Below are 19,558 nucleotides of genomic sequence, written 5' to 3' on the forward strand. Positions count from 1 at the left end.
AAAGCTGGCACTAGTTGGACAGCTAATTCGATTCCATCTAGTAACTCCTATTTGAAGATCTGAAACATGTTTGTAGAGGTTTCAATGGCATGTTGTACCCAAAGGCAACAATTGTCATTCACATAACTTTTTGCTTGCCATCCTAACTAAAAAATCATTGATGTGCAAACTCTGTTGGATAGCATCAAACTGATAATGCAGACTACATCATTATTCCAATTGCCTGAAATCACACTGATAGTGATTAAACCTTTCTGATTTATTATGAACTTCAAAATTTTCTTTTCTCCTTGTAACTCATCAATTTTTTGCAAAATCTGCTTCTTTTCTAATAGTTTTAACTTGCCAAATTCTTTTAGCCAATGAGTTACTTGTTTCTGGATCTTCATAACAGAAAACTTGAGAAAATGGATTAGGAGAAATACTTTCTCTGAGTTTCAGACTCTGGTAATCCCATGGGGAGGAGAATGTTCTTAGAATTCCCTGATGTTCTACCAGACATAAAATCTATTCAGAGATTTCTAGGTGTCTTGAATTATGTCCATAAATACATTCCCAGGTTGTCTGGAAAAACAACTCTAATTAGAAGACATTTGCAGTCAAGATGGTCTGAAGAGGCTACAAAAGCAGTCAAAATGTTGAAAGAAGAATGCTAGCAACTATCAAAATTTCAACCTCTAGGTAATGGTCTTTTAATTCCACAAACTGATGCTTCCAATAATGTTTGGGAAGCAGTTTTATTTGAAAAGAAGGGGGATGAAGAAGAAAAATTGTGTGCATATGCCTCTGGTGAGTTTCTTTCTCATCAGAAAAGCTATTTCACAGCTAAAAAAGCGACATTAGCAATATTTAATGGTATTCAGCGATTCGAGCCATATTTGGCACTAGTAAAGTTTTTTATTAAAACAGACTCAATGAATTTTAAATATTTCTTATCTGCAAAGATTTCAAGACAACTTGCAAGAGGTAGATTGTTGTCATCGCAAATATGGTTCCAGCAATATGAGTTTGATGTTGAATGGGTGCCTGGAATTTCAAACTATTTAGCTGATTCTTTAACCCGTGACATGAACAAAGCTTTTATACAGAGGGAGAAGATTGAGTTATTTGCAATACCAGGTAAGAGTCTAGCTGAGGATGATTATAGTAATTTTGTACATAGATTTAAAACTCTAGAAAGTCATCTCAGTAATCTAACAGAAGAAATAAAAAAGGTCATTGGACTATGACTAAGAAGAAACAAATGGATCCAAAAATTCCAGGATTGGTAATCAAAGAATGTTGGTATACATTTAGGCATGGATGCAGAACTGGTAAAAGTCTATCCTTTACCCAATATGAAGGTTAAGATTTATTTCAAAAGCCTAGATGATACATGGTCTAGTCAGTACACTGATGATATGATATGGATTCTGAAAATTTTGAATTATTATCAGTTGATTGAAAGTGTAGATTTTTCTTTAGCTATATTTACTGGGGCTAAAATATTGGATTTAGAAGAAATCCAGATCAAGAATCAAATTGAAAGGTATCTCTGGACATTAAGAATTCCAAACGTTCTATATGAGCTTGAAGCACCATATCTGCAGAGGTATGATGAAAATTATGCAGGTACTGATACCTTTCCCCAGTATGAAATTTTTGAAAATTTTGTTGATTGGGAGATTCAAGAAGTATTTTGCAGAAAAAGAAGAACAATTAGAACTTCCCAATGTGTTGAAAGGTCATTACAGTTTCCAAGAACATTCTCCTCCCCATGGGATTACCAGAGTCTGAAACTTAGAGAAAATATTTCTCCTAATCTGTTTGCTCAAGTTTTCTATTATGAAGATCCAAAAACCACTGCTTTTGCAAATAATGGTGAACAAATCAAACAAGTAACTCATTGGCTAAAAGAATCTGGTAGGTTAAAAATATTAGAAAAGAAGCAGATTTTGCAAAAAATTGATGAGTTACAAGGGGAAAAGAAAATTTTGAAGCTCATAATAAATCAGAAAGGTTTAATCACTATCAATGTGATTTCAGGCAATTGGAATAATGATGAGTCTGCATTATCAATTTGATGCCCTCCAACAGAGTTGGTAGAACATGGTCAATAGGTTCTCTCTCATATTATTTTACGCTTTTTCGAACTTGAGAGACAAAATTATGAAAAAGAACTTGTGGAGTTTTCTTTTTGTCCCTTTTCAAACTCTCTAAACATGAAAAGGACCGAGTTATCATTGTCGTTAAACTCATTAAAACATCAAATAGCAACAAACCTGTGCATCACGACAAGGCCACGTTTCACCTTTGCTAGACGCGTTCAAACATCAAATAGCAATGGATTCACTTGAAGGGTGGAAATATACAACAAGAATATGTTATCCTCCTCAAGCTTGATAAAAAATAAAGAGGTATTGGTCAGTGATGAATGGGGAAAATGGGAAAATGGGTAAAACACTTTTGGTAGAAGATCACTCTTGAACATGGCACTTTCACTTCATCACTGTGACAACTTGGGTTGGGTTATTTTCTTGATGGTTATCATACCATCCATTATCTTGTTTTTGGTCAATGTTGCCAATTCATTCAGTGTCGCTGACATGTTCAAGAGAAGTCACTAAGTTAAAATTCATCCTTTGCAATACGATAAACCTTCATTTTCATGACCGCCATTCCTGGACCTTGTGTCATCAGTCACATTCCATCTCCAAAAATCATTACACTCGTTTCATGTCATTGATGTAGGATACATCAAGGCCCTCCTGCGACAAGTCGCTTCTTGTCGACATCAACACATTATCCAAGAAATTAACTTAGAAACACTCTTCCAGTACCTTGAGGCTTGAATATATCAATGGTAGGTTTCTCGCTTCTAGAAATAGGTTGACATCACTGGCCTTCGACCAAAATACTTTGTATGGTGTTCGACATCAAAAAATCCATTCAAACCATGTAGAATGTACTATAGTACCTTGAGGATCATTATCATTATCGATGATTTCTCTTGCATCTATTAACAACTTACATCATTGGCTGGTAATCAAATGATGTCTTCCCATGTTTAACTTCAGATCACATATTCACATGGTTAGACTCATACTTGAGAGAATGATTAAATGAGATAGAAGACCCTGGATCTAGTTTCATCCATCTGGGCTGCGATTTCAGGAGAGTAATAAATCATCTATATGATGGCCTTACACAGATGGTCATCCTATCATGGGTCTATATCTATAGATGACTATCTATGTACATGTAATGAAAAGTTTATATGTTGATCATGGGTATGCCTTCCCTCAGTAAATCCAAAATATCGTGATATTATGTATTGTAATTGATGCAGGTCACCATCTGCTTTGAAACCTCCTCATCACATCGTAAAGCATATCACTCGACATTATCATTTTTGACTTCATTCTTTAGGGGGAAGCTATTACATATCCATTTGGGCACATCACTCCCAACATCCAGATTAGTATTATTAGGGCTCATCAAACCCTAATTCAGTTGCTACATGCCCTAGACAAATCATCACTTTGAATGCCCCCTTGAAGGACCAACGTAGCCTTGGACAGAGATAAATGCACTGCAGTGTAGGTAGGCCCATGTAAGGGTGCATTTTAGTGCACTTAGGTCCACTTTGACCTACGTTGGGTGAGATTGAGTGAATTCCACATACGGTTCTAGGAATATTCTTATCTTCTGAAACCTTCTAGAAGATTCCGACACTTATCATCTCCCATGAGCTCGAAATTGGATAGGGAATGAGTTAATTAACCTCATATCGTCTCATTCCTTCCTTTGTTGGGCATGGAATCCCCCCAAGGCATGTTTTGGGGCTTAAAGCCCAAGTTTTAACCGAATCTCGTTGTAAAAGCTTCGCGAATTGTAGGTGTGGGGCACAAAAATGTAATAGAGTCACAGGGTTTTCCACCCTAGTTTTTGTAATGTAATGTCGGATAGATAGACCTACCCATGGTCGTTGGACCATACGATTGTATAAATAGAGTGAGGCTCTAAGTGTAGAATAAAACTAGAGGAATAGAATAGAAGAATGAGAAGTTAAGTCGAAGTGTAAAGTATGTTTGTGGATCGTAGAGTAGGATAAGGCTCTACAGCTAAGTGTGCAGAGGCCTAGTAGTCTGCAGCTGAGTGTGCAGACCCTTGCAGCTGAGTGTGCCGGGCAGGTCGAGTCTGTAACCATTGGAAAATCAATAAAGAGAAGTTTTGCTATAATTCTGTGTATCTTTTCCTGGGTTAATGCATGAGTGGATATAATTTGCAAGTATACTGTTTATTTACTATGTGAACATGTATGAATGTTTTGTGTTGCTAATTATAACTTAAGACATTCATGTAGGCAAAGGTGCTTAAATAATATTGGAAGATAAATAAGATCTCAAGTAATAAGGTAGAGCACGGCACAACCCCTGGTTAGGGCTGCACGAAGGAAAGGTACCAGGCCATAAGGAATAGAAGGTGCGTGAAGCAACCTGTGTGCAGGAACAAGAAAAGGACCAATTGAACCTCTTAGACATCTCAAGGGTGCGGAAAACTGGTTCTAGCTCCCTCCCATACTACTTCGAGTGAGAGCTCAGTCCGCGCTCTGCAGACTGTTGCCGAAAGGGCCAATAGTACAGGGATTTGTTTGGCTAATTAACTCCAAACCTAGGTCAGGCCCCAAAAAGCCAACAAATGGTTCCATTGCCGGGACCGAGATTTGCATAGAGATGTCTAATGTCATATTACTGGAATCTGACAAAGACAGGAATTGAAGAGTGGTTGGACAAAAAGATTCACGAGTTCGCGGTGCAGGAAAACAGGAATCCCTGACTATCAAACGAAGAGTGGTTAGATTGCTACTTGTATATGGAGATCCATGAAATGTTCTTTGCATCCTTCCCTAATGAGTTGTACAAGTGGATCATGAAGCTAGCGGATAGCCAATGAAGGTGTAAACTCGAAAAACCTATTGTGTCGACTCCAAAATTGGTGTGTAGAATGGAAGCATCGGAAGATAAGATTGCACATGCTATTGATCACTTGCTCGATCGAATCATAGGAGGATTCATCAACGAATTCGCGGTAGATACTTCAATCATATATAGCGAGGCAAAACCATGTTTCCTCAAAGGACCGCGAGGTAAGTACGTTAAATCTTTGAACACTTGGATTAAAATGCTACTATGTGAAAAATGGGTTATGCGAATAAATCGATGTTTGGGGCTATGCGGAGTGGGAAAATCTACAGAAATGAAGGTAGCACTAGTCCCTTGATTTCACCTCCTCGAGCGAGCGAAGAAGAGCTCGCGAAGGTTTTGCAAGGAAGTGCAATCAATCTTATAAGGCAGAGAATTCCATGGATACCACCCCCGCCCACACCACCACCAGTTTCACCGTCTTCACCCCCAACTTCGCCCATACCACCTCCACCACCACCATGAAGCAGTATGGCCAGCGCGATAAAGCTACTAGTGTTCAAGGGAGGAGGGAATGAAGATCTAGACTAGTTTTGGTTCATGGTAAAAGTTGTATGGGAAGCACAGGATATCATGAATGATAATATAAAGAAGGCAACGTTGGTCAGTTCTCTACATGATCACACGCTGACCTAGTACATTAAGCATTCCAATGATAATCCGAATGCGGGGATAGTAGATATCCAAGCTATGCTAAAAAAAAGAATTTAGCAGGCCAAAATCGGAGGCACAGTCTATCATTGGATTCAAGGAAATCACAATGCTACTAGGAAAAACCCCTTGGGAGTTGGATCAAATAATGAAGTGCACAATTTGCGAAGTGAACATGACATTAATAGATGGGAAAAACCGCGAATGGTTTGTAGCATCGTTAATGCTGCATCTATGGAATGCGTTGTCATAACAAAGGCTAACCACTCAGTCTAAGGCTTTGGAGGTCGCGATGAGATTGCACGAGACTCCGATACAATATCCTAACCTGGGAGTTCAGCAAATTCACGTGTAGCTAAAAAACTTGTGTCTGGAGATGAAAAGTTTGAAACAAGATAGGACAACCAGCCTAGAGATGCGTGATGAGGTATGGTGCATAAAATGCAAGGGCCAGGGGCAAGATAAGGACCACTGCCTAGTGTTCATGAATTACCTTGCAAGAGGAGGGCCAATGCCACTAAGACCAGAGGCACAGGCAGGACCAAGTGCGGTGCCTGCATTGTGGTGCACAATTTGTCAGATAGGAGGAAAGCATTGTTATAGACATTTTTGTGCCTTACAGCTCTGAGCATGAAATGTCCATAATCCAAGGGATCCAAAGTCCCTAAACATGTTGTTCCTACCCTTAGAGGAACAAGGCCAGCAAACCACAGCAATTCACAGAAGTTCTCCACCAGAAACTGCTCAAAAACAAGTCAATTCAGGATCAATTCAGAAGCTCTACTAGCTGCCTGCACTGAAATGCAGAGGTTACACTGGCTAGTTGCATTGCAACGCAGGTAGAAGCACTACCAGGGTGCGCTGAGCGGGAAATGACAAATGTTAGGGTATCTTGTGAGAGGTGTCAAGACTGTGGAAGCTTCCAGAATCTTCCTCCATGACACTTGCCTTGATGAGTTCGACTAAGTGATGAGTAAGAGGCTCTTAGTCTCCAAGTGGAAGTAAGAACCAACAGAGAGAGAGGACACTAGTCAGATCACAAGCTGACTCATCTTCGCTCAAAACATCTATATATAGATCTCTTCTCCATGAGATCTAGGAGGCTAGAATTTGGTTATTGCAAAGAATTGCTGCTGGTTTGAGACTAAGGTCATTGGGTGCTTAATGCTTTGAGGGAAGGTGAAGATAGGAATTTCATTTGCTGGGAGAGAGATGCTGGATTGGAACTCTCTTGGTTGTATCTCCTCCTGAACCTTGTTATTCATCAATAAAGCTATCTTGGTTTCTCCTATATGCTGATGTGTCTTTGATGTATGATTGCATTAGTATATTTAGTTTACTTCTAATCCTGAACTAGTTATGAATATGAATCTATGTCTTTGTAGTGTTTCCCTCTTGTGATCTTGCAGGAACCTGTTGAAGCTGGGCGAGTGAGAAGGCAAGTAGCTGGGAGCTCTCAAAGAGGAGAGGATCTGGATCGAGGGACAACCGGAAGACACCGGTTAGTCCGTCCATCTCTCTCTATTCTCATTTCATAAAGGAAAGATACTAGAATAGCTGTTTCTGTTTGTTGTTAAGGCACTGTCACACCTTAGGTGGATAGGATTGTCCTGCATAGGCATTTTTCCCCACAACAAATTGGCGACTCCGCTGGGGAAATCTGTTTAGTCATTTTATTTGTGTCTCTTTCATTGTTTGTTTCATAGACTCAAGAGCAGTAATCGAACTGCATCTGCTATTCTCAGATGCAAAGTAGACAGCTGCTGCTTTGATCCAATCACTGGATTTGTCTATGATCTGAACAATGGACTCACAAATGATTTGATGATCCTTTGTGATAGATCTTAGCCCTCCCTCAAAGCATCCCTTTGATTGTACCTTGTTTGTTGCTTTTATTTGGCCTGAAACCGTAGATTAATCAGCAAACCGTGACCCAGAACCCAGAGGAACAACTCTCGTTTCTCCAGCGCAGGCTTTGTGAAGAGACTCTGCATTTCAACGCAGTTCCCGTGAAGGCTACCTGCGCTGAAATTCAGTTTCCCTTCTATACAGGTGCGCTGATCCAGTTTTGTCTTGTGCAGCTGGGGTTCTCTGCTCTGTTTTGCCTTGTTTTGATCTCTTTTTTTTGCAGCCTGTAACCAGCATAGGTACCTGTTTGATAACCCCTTTTCTCTGCTTTGATTCCGCCTCCTTTTGTACAAAAGACTGTGAGTGTTTTTATGTGTTTGTGGCGTCATTTACAGTCTTCCTCTGCAAGAGTGAAATAGTCAACCTGTAGCCCTTGATTCAGATCTGTTGATTGTGATCTTAGGAGAGAGTTCATTGGTTGTTTACAGATTGATTATACATTCATTTTTGCTTTTGGTTTGAGTTTGTCTCTTTTAAGTGTCGAAACAAGTGTCCATTTCGAAAATCGTTAAGTGTTGTAATCTCTTCTACCCTTTCTTATTTCGAAAAAGTAAACTTGTTTATATTAGTCATTTAAAAGCAAATTCAAAGTTGTGCAAAAAGCTTTCTTTTTAGGCATCAATATTAAGAAAGCGGAAAACAAACACTTGCATTGTGCATTTGCATCTTGATAGTTTGCATGCTTGATTTAGGAAAAGTGCATTTAGAGTGTGCTGATTGCTCTCTGAGAAAAGATGGTGTCTTTCTTTTCCCTTTGTAGCTAGGATTTTCATTGATTAAAAAAGAGATAAAATCTGCTTATCATCTTTTAGATTGCATTTAGGAAGTTGTATCTACATCACGTGGTGAACCTCAAAAGGCAAACTTCTAAGAAAGATCAACATAAAATAAACTGAATGAACTTAATAACGCTTTGTAACATAACGCACAACATAGAGGTCTAGGCTAGAGACGTGTTCCGGCGTCGTAAAACCTGGTATCTGTTGGCCTCGCTGATGGTGGGTGATTCCTCCTGAGGGACCAAAAGTGCCAGTACGGATTGTGCTCCCACGTACCGTCGCGTATATATTGGGAGACCCCTATAGGCTTAAAACCTTTATCCTTAGGAAGCCGTGTCGACCGCCCTACTAATCGCAATGCACCGAACACAGCATTCGGGAAGATTGACTGCCGTACCGTAAAACGTATTCTGCAGTTTTGTGATTGGTTTGGCACACCCTCTGCCTAGATCTCTAGAGCAGTTCCTTTTGGCCTTTTTCAGACTCTATAACGGAAAAAGTCCATCCGAGCATTTGTCACTTCGGCCTCGTTAAAACATCGAAGGCGACTAGAGTCATATTTTGCTTTTTCTCGACTCTTTAAAACTGAAAAAGCAAGTTGTGTCTAAAGCGTCATTAAAATTTATTTTAACGGAATAATAAATCACCCTTATTCCCGCGTTGATCTTTCGGTTGAGAAAATGGAGCCCTCCAACCAAGGAATCCCCCTTGGTGGAAATCCTAGTCCCTTCTCCTCTTGGGGAGATGTTGGAGCGCCCCATATGGCCACATTGTCGCTTCCAGGACTGACAATCGGCTTGCCTGTCTGGCTCTTCTCAACTAATGTTGTTCAAAACACCACCATTCCTGAACAATCGAATCAGCAGTTAGACCAGTCAAGAGCTGCCCACCAGCCTTCCACTTCCTCTAACTCTTCCTCTCCTCCTTCCTCTTCCCATGATGGAGCTGGCAAAGCCAAAAGCCAAGCTCCTAAGGAGAAGAAGGAGAAGAAGAAGAAAGAGAAGAAGAAGAAGGAGCCAAAAGCGACTGGGGGCAAACGAATGGTATCTAACGAAAATCCACACACTGCACTGACCAGGCCTAAATCGCCATGTGTCATATGCAAGGGAGACCACTTTCACAGAGATTGTCCTTACATCCCTCAGATACTAAGGGACTGGTCTCCCCGCTTGCACAATTTGGTGGCGTCAACCTCTGATAGCCATGTTGATAGCTCACCGTCAACTAGTGAAAGTGAAGCCACAGGACAGAGAGGGAAAGCTAGATTTCCCTGCAAATTGTGTGAAGGCAACCATGCCATCCACCGTTGTCCCTTCTTAGACGAGGCTAAGAGAGTTTTGGAAGATCGCCCGATTTTACGAGCGCAACTTCCTCCTGGATATCAAAAACTCCTGCCAAGTCCTTCACCAGTTGAGAACCCGGTTGGCCCGCCTAGGTGGTCAGCCGAAGCACCTATCATTGAGGATGAACCGTCTGAATCCATACCTGACGAAAGTCAAAAGGTCGAGGTAGCAGTTGACCCGGTCTTGCCTTCAGAGGTTCCATCTTCGAATGATATCATCACAGAAGAGAATAAAGACGATATCGTCCAAATTCTCTTCATCAACACAGACTCTGACGAACATGGGGGCAATTTGCCCATTCCTTTATCGCAGGAAGGAACTTCGTCAGAGCCATACCCGGCCGTCTACTCGGTCCCACCACCAAGCAACCTAGTTGTGTCCTTCGACTGGAACCAGCTAGGCAGACCCCGGTTGCCAGCAAGCATACCATTCAGAATTATCGTTCAAATATACAGAATGGTAATGGCTGGCACTATCATTGATGAGGGGGCATCTGTGAGTATCCTTTCCTCTATTGCTTGGAAATCGCTTGGTTTGCCAGCGCTTTTGCCTGAAATGAGAAATCTGACAGGCTTCGATAAAGGAACCAGTCGACCTTTAGGGATCCTCCCCAATGTGCCGATAACATTGAAAGGGAAGACCGTTCAAATGAACGTGATGGTCGTTCAAGGACCCTTGGATTATAACCTACTCCTTGGACGAGACTATATATATTGCATGGGAGCCATCGTCTCATCACTCTTTAGAGTAATGTGTTTTCCGCACGGAGGAAGAATGGTCAAGCTCGTGGACCAACTTTCATTCCCCGGATCACGCATCGCAAATAGTCATATAGCATCCCTAAATGGTCTCTTCACGCAAGAAATGTCTCAACCCACGATCCGTCCTCCTGATGAGTGCGAGTAATCCGGGAGGATGTGACTGGAACCCAGGGGGCATGCGTCCTGGTCTGCTTCGGCAGGAAAGCTTTGGGTATAAGGTAGGTTTCCGCGGGAGAATATGACTAGTCTGTACCCTGTCCGTCTAGGAAGAGGGGTTATTCTAGAAAAAGATTCTCTTGTCAAAGTTATGTGAGAGGGCGGTGATTGCGTCGCTCACCTTTGTTTATCTCGGTAGACATCGCCGAGGAAGTGTTTTGTTTGGGGTGCAAATAGAACTTTCTTTGGATAGCCTGAAAGAGGTAGGCCTCTCTCGGTAAAACATTTGTTTTGGCGGAAGTGAAGTAGAGGTAACCTTGAAACTCTGTTTTATACCTGAGGGCATGCAAACCTTTTGGAGTGCAAGCAAGGGGCGGCTATTTATTTTTTAAATTTTTAGGTCCTCCCTTTAAACCTGTAGGTCTAACCCTTTAAACTCGTAGGATTAGTCGTTTCTGAACTTGCATAACGAAAGGATCTGAGCAAAGCTTTGTAAGATCTAAGCTCCAGAAAAAATAGCATCTTTAATGAGACATTCTTATCATATGACTGGATTAATCGAGCAGTTTTAGCACACAGTTCATGCTCGTTAAAAAATAAACGCAAGATCCAAGCAGTTTTAGCGCATAGTTCATGCTCGTTAAAAAATAAACATAAGATCGAGCAAATTTTTCCACCCGTGTTTAAGCTCGTTAAAAAATGAACTATTCCAGTAAATAACCACCGTGAATGTAGCGACATCAGCCATTAAAGCCTTGGTCATGTTTGCCCATCACCTCCACTTTTCCATTGGCCGATCATTCACCTCCATATGATTGTTTACCCATTTTGAGGAACAGCTGCGAAGAGTGATTTCACTAGCCATCCTTGTGACACTGCCGTGATTTGGAAATTCCAATCCTTCCCTGGAATCAGCTGCTACCCCTTTTATCACTCGTTCCTCAAAAGACGAGTCTTCTTTAAGCTCTTTTCATCTGACTTGTAAAATATGAAAAGATTGCCGAGTTTTGGCCTTCCAGCTCGCTAAAGTGACCGGAAGTGCTATCCCTCCTCTAGATTTTAATCTTTTTGGACCTGAGGGATTATTGCACAAAAAGATCGAGCGCTTGTTTTATTCGGCTCGTTAAAAAGATCGAAAATTCATCCCTTCTGTATTGTTTTATACTTTTTCGGACTTAAGGGATAAGATGATGAAAAAGGACCTTTGGAGTTAACTTTATGTACCTTTTCAGACTCTCTAAAAATGAAAAGGACCGAGTTGTCTTTGTCGCTAGACTCGTTAAATGCATTAAATAGCGACAAACTTGTCTTTAGATGAGAACGAGTTTCCCTATTGCTAGGCTCGTTAAAACATAGCGATGGGCTTGCCTGAAGGGCAGGTTATAGAACAAGCATATGTTATCCTCCTCAAGCTTGACAAAAATAAAGAGGTACTGGTCAGCAATGACTGGGGAAAAATTGGGAGAAACTCAAGAAACTTTGATGGTAGCAAGTCGCTCTTGAACATGACACTTTTTCTCCATACCACAATCAGGTTGGGTTGTTTCATTCACCGGTCACATCACCATGGTCTCACAATACCATCCATATTTGGGGTAATGCTACCGATCCATTGCATAAGTGTCGCCATATGTTCAAGAGAAGTCGTTCAGAGAAGTCACCTGTGTCCCATCCACTTCCATACATTATACTCTTTCATGACCGCCACCCTGAATCATATATCATCAGATCGTTTTCACCTCCATCAAAATCATTAGCTCCGTTCTGTGTCATTGATGTGGGATTCATTAAGGCCCTCCTTTGACGGATCGCTTCTTGTCGACATCAGCTCATTATCCGAGAAGTTGATCTAGGAACAACCCCTTCAGTACTTTGAATCTTGCATGCCTCAATGGCAAGTTTCTCACTTCCGGCGACAGGTATACATCAATGACCTTCGACCGAAAGATTTTGCATGGTGTTCGATGCCAAGTCCTCTATTCACACCACGTGAATTGTACTGCAGTACCTTGAGGGTCATCATCATTATTGGTGATTCCTCTCGCGCTTGTTAACAGTTTACATCATTGACTGGTAATCAAGCGATGTCTTTCCATGTTCGACTTCAGAGCAATTCTCACATGGATCGACTTGTACTTAGAGTGACGATCGGACGAGATTGAAGACCCCGGATCTAGTTTCATCCATCCGGGCTGCGATATATATTCAGAAAATAAAGACATGGAAAGGTACAGCTTTGCAGCACAGATAATCATCCTACCAAAAGGATGATGGCTCTATCATAATCATAAGTCTATCATCAGACGACTGTCTGTTATATGTACATGAAAATGACTTTATAAAGCTGAGCATGGGAATGCCCGCCTCAGCTAGATCATGAAAAAAGTATGAAAATAATGTATTGTATTGTATTGTATTACAGGTCTCCTCCCAGCATTGAAAGAACTTCGGATCCTCCTAATAAAGCATTTCACCCGATAAACGGCCTCATACTTTAGGGGGCAACTGTTATAGACATTTTTGTGCCTTACAGCTCTGAGCATGAAATGTCCATAATCCAAGGGATCCAAAGTCCCTAAACATGTTGTTCCTACCCCTAGAGGAACAAGGCCAGCAAACCACAGCAATTCACAGAAGTTCTCCACCAGAAACTGCTCAAAAACAAGTCAATTCAGGATCAATTCAGAAGCTCTACTAGCTGCCTGCGCTGAAATGCAGAGGTTACACTGGCTAGTTGCATTGCAACGCAGGTAGAAGCACTACCAGGGTGTGCTGAGCGGGAAATGACAAATGTCAGGGTATCTTGTGAGAGGTGTCAAGACTGTGGAAGATTCCAGAATCTTCCTCCATGACACTTGCCTTGATGAGTTCGACTAAGTGATGAGTAAGAGGCTCTTAGTCTCCAAGTGGAAGTAAGAACTGACAGAGAGAGAGGACACTAGTCAGATCACAAGCTGACTCATCTTCACTCAAAACATCTATATATAGATCTCTTCTCCATGAGATCTAGGAGGCTGGAATTTGGTTATTGCAAAGAATTGCTGCTGGTTTGAGACTAAGGTCATTGGGTGCTTAATGCTTTGAGGGAAGGTGAAGATAGGAATTTCATTTGCTGGGAGAGAGATGCTGGATTGGAACTCTCTTGGTTGTATCTCCTCCTGAACCTTGTTATTCATCAATAAAGCTATCTTGGTTTCTCCTATATGCTGATGTGTCTTTGATGTATGATTGCATTAGTATATTTAGTTTACTTCTAATCCTGAACTAGTTATGAATATGAATCTATGTCTTTGTAGTGTTTCCCTCTTGTGATCTTGCAGGAACCTGTTGAAGCTGGGCGAGCGAGAAGGCAAGTAGCTGGGAGCTCTCAAAGAGGAGAGGATCTGGATCGAGGGACAAATGGAAGACACCGGTTAGTCCGTCCATCTCTCTCTATTCTCATTTCATAAAGGAAAGATACTAGAATAGCTGTTTCTGTTTGTTGCTAAGGCACTGTCACACCTTAGGTGGATAGGATCATCCTGCATAGGCATTTTTCCCCACAACAAGCATGCTATAGATAACTACCATTTTTGGGCATGGAATCCCCCCAAGGCATGTTTTGGGGTTCAAAGCCCAAGTTTTGACCCAATATTTTTGTAAATACTCAGCGAATTGTGGGTGCAGAATGTGAAATGTATGATAGAGTCATAGGGTTGTCCGCCCTAGCTTTGTAATGTAATGTCATTCTACCCATGGTCCACAAACCATGGGATTATATAAATAGAGTGAGACTCTAAGTGTAAAGAAAAAGGTAGCGAAGTAGAAAAATAAGAAAGATTCTAAGTATCTAAGTGTGTCTTTGGGTCGTAGGGTAGGAGAAGGCTCTTCAACTGAGTGCGCAGTGGCCTAGTAGTCTGTAGCTGAGTGCGTGGACCCCTGCAGCTGAGCGTGCAGGGTGGAGTCGTGTCTGTAATCGAGGAAGGAATTAATAAAGAGAAGTTTTTTCATAAATCTATGTATCTGGCCTTGGACTAATATATGTTTATTATACTTCCCAAATATACTGTTTATTTACTGCGCGCACTTGTATGAATGACTTATATTGTTAAGTATAACTTAAAGCATGCAAGTAGGCTAAGTTAATCAACTAACAATGGAATACTAGTAAGGATTTGGGTAACAACAACGTTCGACCCCTGGGTAGGGTTGCACGAAGGTAGCATCTCAGGCTGCGAGGTACGGGAAAGTGTGCATTGTGACGTGTGCACAGGGTCGAACCACAAGAACTCATCAGACAACTCCAGGGTGTGGAAACCTGGTTTTAGCAGCCTCCCATACTACTTTGGGTGAGACCTCAGTTCACGCTCCATGTATTGTTGCCGAAAGGGCCAGTAGTCCCTGGATTTGTTTGGCTAAATCAACTCTGAACCTGGGTCAGTCCCCAATAAGCCAAAAAATGGTTCCGTTGCCAAGACCGGGATTTGCATAAGAGATGTCGGATGTCGTGTCACTGGAATCCGACAAAGAAGGACATTGAAGATTGGTTGGATAGAAAGATTCACGAGTTCATGGCGTAGAAAAACAGGAATCCGTGAGTATCAAAGGAAGAGTGGTTAGAGCGCTACTTATATACAGAAACCCATGAAATTTTCTTTGCATCCTTCCCCTCTGAGTTGTACGAGTGGATCACAAAGCTAGCAGACAGTCAGGGAAGGCATAGGCTCGACAAACCTATTGTGTGGACTTCAGAGTTGGTGTGCAAACTAGAAGCATTGGATGATAAGATCATGCATACTATGGACCATTGGCTCGATCGAATTATAGGAAGATTTATCATCGAGTTCACGGTAGATACTACAGTCAGCTATAGAGAGGCAGAATGATGCTTCCTCAAAGGACTGCGAGGTAAGTACGTTAAATCTTTGAACACCTAGAGTAATATGCTACTGTGTGAAAAGTAGGTTATGCAAATAAATTGATGTTTGGGGCTACATGAAGTCGGAGGATCTACAGAAACAAAGGTAGCGTAGAGATAGAAACTAGCCCCTTGATTTTGGCTCCGCGAGAAAGCAAAGAAGAGCTCGTGAAGGTTTCACCAAGAAGTGTGATCTGTTTGATAAGTCAGCGAATTCGTGCACCCACCCCCACCTACACCACCACTAGTTTCACCATCTTCACCGCCGTCTTCACCCACACCACCTCTACCACCACCACAGTTCAATATGGTGAGCACAATTAAGTTGCCAGTGTTCAAAGGAGTAGGAAATGAAGATCCAGACCAATTTTGGTTCATGGTAAAGGCTGTATTGGAAGCACAAGGAGTCACAGATGACAACATAAAGAAAGCAACGCTGGTCAGTGCCTTGCAGGCTCACACACTGACATGGTATATTAAGCATTCTAATGACAATCCAACTGCAAGGGATTGCGGATAACGAAGCTATGCTAAATAGGGAATTTATCAAGCCAAAATCAAAGACACAGTCGATTATTGGATTTAAGGAAATCGCGATGCTTCCAGGTGAGACTCCATCAGAGCTGGATTAGATACTAAAGTGTATGATTCATGAAGCCAATATGACCATGACGGATGGGCAATGTCGTGCATGGTTTGTAGCGTCGCCAATGCCACATATAAGGACTGCATTGTCACAGCAGAAGCTATCCACTCAGGCCAAGGCCTTGGAGATCGCAATGAGACTACAGGAGACACTAATACAAGATCCTAATCAGGGATTCCAACATATCCACGCATAGTTGAAAAACTTGTGCCTTGAGATGCAGAGTTTGAAACAAGATAGGACATCTCGCCCAGAAGCGCGCGAGGAGCTATGGTGCATAAAGTGCAAAGGCTGGGGACATGATAAGGACCATTGTCCAGTCTTCACGAGCTACCTGGTGGGAGGAGGGCCACTGCTATTGACACCAGAAGCACAAGAAGGACCAATTACGGCACCTGCACTATGGTGCTCGATTTGTCAGACAGGAGGGAAGCATGCTACAGATAACTACCATCTATTATAGAAGTATATGCAGACGTCCCAGCAATTGTTTTGTAATTTCTGCAGGTCAGTAGGCCACCATGAGCATACTTATAGAAGTTATGAATTGATGATGTATTGGACTCCTATCTACATAGTTTAGACCAAAATGTGAGCCTTCAATCAAAATGCAGGGATGGCGCACACTAGCTTTCAAGGGCACATACGAGGTCGAGGTGGAATGAGACCAGGAAGGGGTCACGGACCACTGATCTATTACAATTGCGGAGGGCCAGGGCATTGTGCCCACGATTGTAGAAATTCGATGAGAGCATCATGTTTATATTGTACCCAGTTTGATCATGAGACAAAGGACTGCCCCACACTAATAGCGAGGTTGCGCGATAAAGGAACACTCCTGCCTCCCCTGACTCAAAACCTACAAATGATGAGGTTTGAGTCGCGTGAGGAGGACCTGAATGTAAACATCGTGCTCCAAAGTGGTATCACAACGGGAGATGACAAGGGAAAGTAGCCCAAAGAAATTCCCTAGGTTCGCAAGGCTCCAACAAAGGAACCATAATTTGATTTGGAGCGTGTGAAGGAGACATTCATGGAAGCTAAGAAGAGCTTCACGGAGGTCTCCATTTCAGGTAGTAAATACAAACTGGAACCAGAAATGGACCCATAAATGCTTCTACCTTTCTGGAGACATGAAGCTACTGCGCGATAGCAAGGTGGTGAAGGGACTACAAGAACTCATCACTAGATGTGCTGGGTCAGGAGAACCGCGTGTAGCCTGGAAGCATAGAAAGCACACAATGCGAATAGCAAGGGAGATGTGGTTGACTATGCAAATCGGGGAATATGAAATGGATCAAGTGATTTTAGATCTAGGATCAGACATGAACGTCCTACTAAAGTAGACATGGGAGCGCATGGGCACGACCGCATTGCAATGGTCTCTGATTCAATTGCGAATGGTGAACCAGCAAAAGATCCTACCAATGGGAAGATTGTAGGGAATAACAGTAGATATCAAAGGTGCGAGCATGCTTGCAGATTTCGAAGTAATAGAGATTGTTCATGACAACAATCCATATCCCATGCTACTAGGAATAAATTGGGCCACTGACATGAATGGAGTGATAAATATAAAGAAGCGTAAGATGATTTTTGAGAAAAAATCACTATGCGTAGTGGTACCTTTAGACCCTATGGAAGGATCGCGCTACATAGAGCCAGTGCACAACTACGACAATGATGACGATCTAGACTGTATCTACAAGATAACCGTACGAGAGCAGGATTGGGTGAATCCAACAACGGATGGCAGGATTTCATGGGAGCACGAAAGCTCCTACACCTCAGATTCTAACAAGGAAATAGAACGATGATAGAACCGGTTAAACGAGGTAACCACGCTCAACTGCAACATGATGATAAGGTCACTGCATTGCGTGACAGCCGAGGTAAGAGATATTTCTATGTATGACAGGTTGATAGCAGTGGATGATTTCCTAAGCAAATTTGAAAAAGAAGTGCCGAAACAGTAGCGGTTCGATGCTCTGAAATGGGTACTGCGCGCTACGCCCGCAAGGTGGTGGGGCATGCATCAAAGAAATTTTGAGGACTGGCACGACTGCAGAAAGATGATGCTCATACGATTTGGAAAAACTCAGATGTGAATGAAAGCCAGGTACAATGGATGAAACAGCTTGCACGCCCACCTCTCCAGATGGGTACAAGCGTATGGTGCACAACCTACACGAACGTACACCGTCCTCGCGATAAGAAATAGGACCAACAAACAGGAGCAGGCAAGACAATGGTGCAATGATGAAGTATGATATGACCAAGCACACCGAATATTATCCACGGGGAAGCGTTTGACAAAGTATGCGAAGTATTGAACACGGTCCACCATGTGAGATGCACTGACTGGGACCTGCACATCTTAGTGGTTATATGGGCTTATAGGACCATTTGCAAAACTGTAACCACATAGGCACCTCCGAAGCTGAAGTATGAAGCAGATGCTGTAATCCCTATGGAGCATGCAAAGCCTAGTCCATGCATAGCAACACCCATAGATACGATGGTTCGCGAAGCTTGGAATGAGGGAATATCACAGCCGCAAGAAACAAAAAACATGGAACTTGAGGAAGAAATCCAACAGGGAAACCTTAGACTACGTAAACTTGAAAAAGAAAGGGTACGGTTAAGGAAGAAAAGAACTTTGATGGACGTAGAGGTCAATAATCTGGAAGATGAGATAAAGGAAAAGTTTCTCGCCGAAATAACTAGGATGATAAGGCAAGGTGCATATGATCATACTAACAAGTTTGAGAACTATCACCGTGAATTGGTTAGTCTGATGCCTTGGCTTGAATAGCATCTCGCCAAGCGTAGTGACCAGGATAGCGTGTTGCACATGCTGAAGTATGTGATGCCGACGACAACAATAGAAGGTGGGGACTCTCCGAGAACCATGATGGAGGACAGAATGGAGCCCCACACAAGTGGTGCTGCTAATTGACTAGCCAAGGAAGGGATAGTCTTAACACTCCAGGAAGTTGGAAGGGAGCACAGGACTATAAACTATTCTAGCCAGGAGCTATGTGATATTGGAGATGCGTGTAGAAGCAAAGAGTCACAAGGTCTGTGACTGTGCAGAGGGGCCTGTGCTGCCACGCGAGTTGGCCAAAAAGTGACTATTGAAGTCACTATTCACGATGGGATTCTCGACTTGAGGGTAAATAGAGTGGGTAGTAGGCATTTAAGACGCGATTTATGGGCAAGATTTGGGAAAATCTGCCACCAAGAAAGCATTAATGGACCAGAATTGTGAGGAATGACCGAATTCAAATTCAGAAGGTGCTATAAAATGCAAAGGGATGCCTAGCAAACAACACTTGGTCATTTACAAATTGAGCGATTGAGTAGAGCCCTAAGCATTGTGAGCCGAGCATTGATTGAGCCCCTGATTTCGCGAGTGACATATTACAACCCAATTACGATGACAACAACTAA

This window comes from Pinus tabuliformis, chromosome 8, assembly GCF_031772625.1.
Source record: "Pinus tabuliformis cultivar Carrire ecotype Pingquan chromosome 8, CPIR1, whole genome shotgun sequence".
In the NCBI taxonomy this organism is placed as follows: Eukaryota; Viridiplantae; Streptophyta; class Pinopsida; order Pinales; family Pinaceae; genus Pinus; species Pinus tabuliformis.